Source organism: Dendrobates tinctorius, unplaced genomic scaffold, assembly GCF_039654945.1.
Source record: "Dendrobates tinctorius isolate UK_male_01 unplaced genomic scaffold, ASM3965494v1 ptg000350l, whole genome shotgun sequence".
Taxonomy (NCBI): domain Eukaryota; kingdom Metazoa; phylum Chordata; class Amphibia; order Anura; family Dendrobatidae; genus Dendrobates; species Dendrobates tinctorius.
Window position 1 is genome coordinate 2,204,058 of NW_027362016.1, and position 7,799 is coordinate 2,211,856.

The window sequence follows — 7,799 nt, forward strand, 5'->3', positions numbered from 1 at the left end:
TAACCTGATAGCTGAAAGAGACAGCACTTATCAGACACTAGCTGAATGATTATAGTCAGCTTGTTTGACTTTGAAACACTGAGGCATTACTGAGACAAATGTCCTTAAAAAATATGCTGTGGACAAAGTCAAAAAGGCAAAAAACACAAGCTCCACACAGGTCCGTCATCTTTAATTTGAAATATAGGAGGTTTCTACTTTAATGGTGAGACAAAGCATCTACATATTTGACATTGCTCCAGTGAGTAGAGCCCACTTAAAAATGTATGGGTTACTTGTCTCTGCAAGCAAAAGCTGGGCACTAAACTGGCATACTTGCAATGCTGGATGGTTCAGAGTGAAAACACCTATAGGCTGACAATAGTAATTGCAGGTGTTGATTAACTCATTGTGCAAAATAATTTCTAAAATGTGGTCACTTTGGGAGGTTTTCTGCTGTTTTGGTACTCTGCAAATTTCATCTGCAAGGTATTCCTGCAAAATCTGCATTGCAAAACCCAAATAGGGCTCTTCCTTTCAAAGCCCTGCTGTGTGGCCAAACAGTAGTTTCTGAAGAAATGTGGTGCATCACCGCATTTGTGAGAAATCTAACATTTCTAATATCCAAACAAAATAAATGGAGGTTTAAAAATTAATGCAGACGAAAAGTACGCATATAAAAAATGTTATTTATTGACTTTTTTGGGGTGGTGTGACAAGTTTTTAATCACAAGGAATGGTAACATTTCTGCTGACTAGCATGGAAGGAGTTAAGTTCCAATTGCATATTGAAGTCAGGATGGCCGAGCGGTCTTAGGCGCTGCGTTCAGGTTGCAGTCTCCCCTGGAGGCGTGGGTTCAAATCCCACTTCTGACATCAACATTTAATTTCAAGAAACTTTATCTTCATTGATTAGATGAGGTCAAACAAAACTTAGTAATGTGGTTTTGAAAAATTTCCTGAGAGTCTTTGGAGTGAATCTGAATTTGTCCTCTCAAAAAAGAACTCTAGGAACATCAAACAGAATTTTTGTGCATATGTCTGTTGTTCTTTTGGCACTAGAAAAATCCTTTGGACAGTCAATGAGGAGGGACTATTTCACCTCTTTGTGTTCTCTGTCCCTATTAGGGTAGGGAATCAACCTTCTACAGTGCTGTCATGAAATATATCTAGAAACGGATTTGCTGGTAAGTCTACTTTCATAGTTTTCACCTCATACATCAATAGACCATAACGATACTTAATAAACAAAAACTTAACAACAAACCTAATCATAGTTTAAAAAATGTGAAATGCCCATGTCATTCTGACATGTTTCAGCACATTTTGGGACAAATGGTCTCACTTTTAACAATCAATAAAATATTTTCTCTAAATTGTTGTCTCTTTTTTGCTCCAATTGTTTGCATCTCATAAAAAATAAAACTTGATGTAACATTATGCATGCAAATTGTGTTTTATGTGCGACCATGACCTATTCTAGAAGCACAGGGTCAGAATTATACTGGTGCATGGAGACAAACTGAAAATGTAAAAATTCAATGGCAAAATTGCTGTCTTTTTCTACTCATTCACAAATAGTTAATGAATGTTATTAAATATGTACAGCAAAATGGAAGGCGTTTCAAATAGAAATCATGCTTCAAAAAACAGTCAAATGAAAAATTATAATATATCCCTCCAGGTGTGACACTTGACATTTGCAGAGTGTCAAACCCCCCAGAAAATGTATAGATATGGTCAAAATAGCTCAGTTGGGAGAGCGTTAGACTGAACATCTAAAGGTCCCTGGTCCACTCCCGTGTTTCGGCAAAATTTTTTTTTCTTCACCGTTTACATTTTAAGGAGATATTAAACAAAGCACATGGACTGATCATGATCAAAAGGCCTAAAAATCTTAACTATCTACAGAAAACAAAATGTTAAAAATTTGAGAAACAGTAACTTTTTCCTTTTGAACACATGAATGTTTTTTAGTAATTTTTCCTCTATTTTGTTTTATTTCAGATTGACTTAGCTGTAAGAGGATTAAAAGGTAACCTGATAGCTGAAAGAGACAGCACTTATCAGACACTAGCTGAATGATTATAGTCAGCTTGTTTGACTTTGAAACACTGAGGCATTACTGAGACAAATGTCCTTAAAAAATATGCTGTGGACAAAGTCAAAAAGGCAAAAAACACAAGCTCCACACAGGTCCGTCATCTTTAATTTGAAATATAGGAGGTTTCTACTTTAATGGTGAGACAAAGCATCTACATATTTGACATTGCTCCAGTGAGTAGAGCCCACTTAAAAATGTATGGGTTACTTGTCTCTGCAAGCAAAAGCTGGGCACTAAACTGGCATACTTGCAATGCTGGATGGTTCAGAGTGAAAACACCTATAGGCTGACAATAGTAATTGCAGGTGTTGATTAACTCATTGTGCAAAATAATTTCTAAAATGTGGTCACTTTGGGAGGTTTTCTGCTGTTTTGGTACTCTGCAAATTTCATCTGCAAGGTATTCCTGCAAAATCTGCATTGCAAAACCCAAATAGGGCTCTTCCTTTCAAAGCCCTGCTGTGTGGCCAAACAGTAGTTTCTGAAGAAATGTGGTGCATCACCGCATTTGTGAGAAATCTAACATTTCTAATATCCAAACAAAATAAATGGAGGTTTAAAAATTAATGCAGACGAAAAGTACGCATATAAAATATGTTATTTATTGACTTTTTTGGGGTGGTGTGACAAGTTTTTAATCACAAGGAATGGTAACATTTCTGCTGACTAGCATGGAAGGAGTTAAGTTCCACTTGCATATCGAAGTCGAGATGGCCGAGCGGTCTAAGGCGCTGCGTTCAGGTTGCAGTCTCCCCTGGAGGCGTGGGTTCAAATCCCACTTCTGACATCAACATTTAATTTCAAGAAACTTTATCTTCATTGATTAGATGAGGTCAAACAAGACTTAGTAATGTGGTTTTGAAAAATTTCCTGAGAGTCTTTGGAGTGAATCTGAATTTGTCCTCTCAAAAAAGAACTCTAGGAACATCAAACAGAATTTTTGTGCATATGTCTGTTGTTCTTTTGGCACTAGAAAAATCCTTTGGACAGTCAATGAGGAGGGACTATTTCACCTCTTTGTGTTCTCTGTCCCTATTAGGGTAGGGAATCAACCTTCTACAGTGCTGTCATGAAATATATCTAGAAACGGATTTGCTGGTAAGTCTACTTTCATAGTTTTCACCTCATACATCAATAGACCATAACGATACTTAATAAACAAAAACTTAACAAGTAGGTAATCATAGTTTAAAAAATGTAAAATGCCCATGTCATTCTGACATGTTTCAGCACATTTTGGGACAAATGGTCTCACTTTTAACAATCAATAAAATATTTTCTCTAAATTTTTGTCTCTTTTTTGCTCCAATTGTTTGCATCTCATAAAAAATAAAACTTGATGTAACATTATGCATGCAAATTGTGTTTTATGTGCGACCATGACCTATTCTATAAGCACAGGGTCAGAATTATACTGGTGCATGGAGACAAACTGAAAATGTAAAAATTCAATGGCAAAATTGCTGTCTTTTTCTACTCATTCACAAATAGTTAATGAATGTTATTAAATATGTACAGCAAAATGGAAGGCGTTTCAAATAGAAATCATGCTTCAAAAAACAGTCAAATGAAAAATTATAATATATCCCTCCAGGTGTGACACTTGACATTTGCAGAGTGTCAAACCCCCCAGAAAATGTTGGGAGAGCGTTAGACTGAAGATCTAAAGGTCCCTGGTCCAATCCCGGGTTTCGGCAAAATGCTTTTTCTTCACCGTTTACATTTTAAGGAGATATTAAACAAAGCACATGGACTGATCATGATCAAAAGGCCTAAAAATCCTAACTATCTACAGAAAACAAAATGTTAAAAATTTGAGAAACGGTAACTTTTTCCTTTTGAACACATGAATGTTTTTTAGTAATTTTTCCTCTATTTGTCGCAGTCGCAGGTCGCAGTCTCCCCTGGAGGCGTGGGTTTAAATCCCACTTCTGACATCAACATTTAATTTCAAGAAACTTTATCTTCATTTATTGATTAGATGAGGTCAAACAAAACTTAGTAATGTGGTTTTGAAAAATTTCCTGAGAGTCTTTGGAGTGAATCTGAATTTGTCCTCTCAAAAAAGAACTCTAGGAACATCAAACAGAATTTTTGTGCATATGTCTGTTGTTCTTTTGGCACTAGAAAAATCCTTTGGACAGTCAATGAGGAGGGACTATTTCACCTCTTTGTGTTCTCTGTCCCTATTAGGGTAGGGAATCAACCTTCTACAGTGCTGTCATGAAATATATCTAGAAACGGATTTGCTGGTAAGTCTACTTTCATAGTTTTCACCTCATACATCAATAGACCATAACGATACTTAATAAACAAAAACTTAACAAGTAGGTAATCATAGTTTAAAAAATGTGAAATGCCCATGTCATTCTGACATGTTTCAGCACATTTTGGGACAAATGGTCTCACTTTTAACAATCAATAAAATATTTTCTCTAAATTTTTGTCTCTTTTTTGCTCCAATTGTTTGCATCTCATAAAAAATAAAACTTGATGTAACATTATGCATGCAAATTGTGTTTTATGTGCGACCATGACCTATTCTATAAGCACAGGGTCAGAATTATACTGGTGCATGGAGACAAACTGAAAATGTAAAAATTCAATGGCAAAATTGCTGTCTTTTTCTACTCATTCACAAATAGTTAATGAATGTTATTAAATATGTACAGCAAAATGGAAGGCGTTTCAAATAGAAATCATGCTTCAAAAAACAGTCAAATGAAAAATTATAATATATCCCTCCAGGTGTGACACTTGACATTTGCAGAGTGTCAAACCCCCCAGAAAATGTATAGATATGGTCAAAATAGCTCAGTTGGGAGAGCGTTAGACTGAAGATCTAAAGGTCCCTGGTCCAATCCCGTGTTTCGGCAAAATGCTTTTTCTTCACCGTTTACATTTTAAGGAGATATTAAACAAAGCACATGGACTGATCATGATCAAAAGGCCTAAAAATCTTAACTATCTACAGAAAACAATATGTTAAAAATTTGAGAAACAGTAACTTTTTCCTTTTGAACACATGAATGTTTTTTAGTAATTTTTCCTCTATTTTGTTTTATTTCAGATTGACTTAGCTGTAAGAGGATTAAAAGGTAACCTGATAGCTGAAACAGACAGCACTTATCAGACACTAGCTGAATGATTATAGTCAGCTTGTTTGACTTTGAAACACTGAGGCATTACTGAGACAAATGTCCTTAAAAAATATGCTGTGGACAAAGTCAAAAAGGCAAAAAACACAAGCTCCACACAGGTCCGTCATCTTTAATTTGAAATATAGGAGGTTTCTACTTTAATGGTGAGACAAAGCATCTACATATTTGACATTGCTCCAGTGAGTAGAGCCCACTTAAAAATGTATGGGTTGCTTGTCTCTGCAAGCAAAAGCTGGGCACTAAACTGGCATACTTGCAATGCTGGATGGTTCAGAGTGAAAACACCTATAGGCTGACAATAGTAATTGCAGGTGTTGATTAACTCATTGTGCAAAATAATTTCTAAAATGTGGTCACTTTGGGAGGTTTTCTGCTGTTTTGGTACTCTGCAAATTTCATCTGCAAGGTATTCCTGCAAAATCTGCATTGCAAAACCCAAATAGGGCTCTTCCTTTCAAAGCCCTGCTGTGTGGCCAAACAGTAGTTTCTGAAGAAATGTGGTGCATCACCGCATTTGTGAGAAATCTAACATTTCTAATATCCAAACAAAATAAATGGAGGTTTAAAAATTAATGCAGACGAAAAGTACGCATATAAAAAATGTTATTTATTGACTTTTTTGGGGTGGTGTGACAAGTTTTTAATCACAAGGAATGGTAACATTTCTGCTGACTAGCATGGAAGGAGTTAAGTTCCACTTGCATATTGAAGTCAGGATGGCCGAGCGGTCTAAGGCGCTGCGTTCAGGTCGCAGTCTCCCCTGGAGGCGTGGGTTCAAATCCCACTTCTGACATCAACATTTAATTTCAAGAAACTTTATCTTCCTTGATTAGATGAGGTCAAACAAAACTTAGTAATGTGGTTTTGAAAAATTTCCTGAGAGTCTTTGGAGTGAATCTGAATTTGTCCTCTCAAAAAAGAACTCTAGGAACATCAAACAGAATTTTTGTGCATATGTCTGTTGTTCTTTTGGCACTAGAAAAATCCTTTGGACAGTCAATGAGGAGGGACTATTTCACCTCTTTGTGTTCTCTGTCCTTATTAGGGTAGGGAATCAACCTTCTACAGTGCTGTCATGAAATATATCTAGAAACGGATTTGCTGGTAAGTCTACTTTCATAGTTTTCACCTCATACATCAATAGACCATAACGATACTTAATAAACAAAAACTTAACAAGTAGGTAATCATAGTTTAAAAAATGTGAAATGCCCATGTCATTCTGACATGTTTCAGCACATTTTGGGACAAATGGTCTCACTTTTAACAATCAATAAAATATTTTCTCTAAATTTTTGTCTCTTTTTTGCTCCAATTGTTTGCATCTCATAAAAAATAAAACTTGATGTAACATTATGCATGCAAATTGTGTTTTATGTGCGACCATGACCTATTCTAGAAGCACAGGGTCAGAATTATACTGGTGCATGGAGACAAACTGAAAATGTAAAAATTCAATGGCAAAATTGCTGTCTTTTTCTACTCATTCACAAATAGTTAATGAATGTTATTAAATATGTACAGCAAAATGGAAGGCGTTTCAAATAGAAATCATGCTTCAAAAAACAGTCAAATGAAAAATTATAATATATCCCTCCAGGTGTGACACTTGACATTTGCAGAGTGTCAAACCCCCCAGAAAATGTTGGGAGAGCGTTAGACTGAAGATCTAAAGGTCCCTGGTCCAATCCCGGGTTTCGGCAAAATGCTTTTTCTTCACCGTTTACATTTTAAGGAGATATTAAACAAAGCACATGGACTGATCATGATCAAAAGGCCTAAAAATCCTAACTATCTACAGAAAACAAAATGTTAAAAATTTGAGAAACGGTAACTTTTTCCTTTTGAACACATGAATGTTTTTTAGTAATTTTTCCTCTATTTTGTCGCAGTCGCAGGTCGCAGTCTCCCCTGGAGGCGTGGGTTTAAATCCCACTTCTGACATCAACATTTAATTTCAAGAAACTTTATCTTCATTTATTGATTAGATGAGGTCAAACAAAACTTAGTAATGTGGTTTTGAAAAATTTCCTGAGAGTCTTTGGAGTGAATCTGAATTTGTCCTCTCAAAAAAGAACTCTAGGAACATCAAACAGATTTTTTGTGCATATGTCTGTTGTTCTTTTGGCACTAGAAAAATCCTTTGGACAGTCAATGAGGAGGGACTATTTCACCTCTTTGTGTTCTCTGTCCCTATTAGGGTAGGGAATCAACCTTCTACAGTGCTGTCATGAAATATATCTAGAAACGGATTTGCTGGTAAGTCTACTTTCATAGTTTTCACCTCATACATCAATAGACCATAACGATACTTAATAAACAAAAACTTAACAAGTAGGTAATCATAGTTTAAAAAATGTGAAATGCCCATGTCATTCTGACATGTTTCAGCACATTTTGGGACAAATGGTCTCACTTTTAACAATCAATAAAATATTTTCTCTAAATTTTTGTCTCTTTTTTGCTCCAATTGTTTGCATCTCATAAAAAATAAAACTTGATGTAACATTATGCATGCAAATTGTGTTTTATGTGCGACCATGACCTATTCTAGA

At 35.6% G+C, this 7,799-nt stretch overlaps 1 non-coding gene across 1 annotated transcript; it reads left to right on the plus strand.

The window, feature by feature from the left end:
• Nucleotides 1–5,954: 5,954 nt before the first annotated feature.
• Nucleotides 5,955–6,037, plus strand: TRNAL-CAG (transfer RNA leucine (anticodon CAG)). The gene has a single exon. It is a non-coding gene; the product is annotated as a tRNA-Leu (tRNA).
• The last annotated feature ends 1,762 nt before the right edge of the window (nucleotides 6,038–7,799 follow it).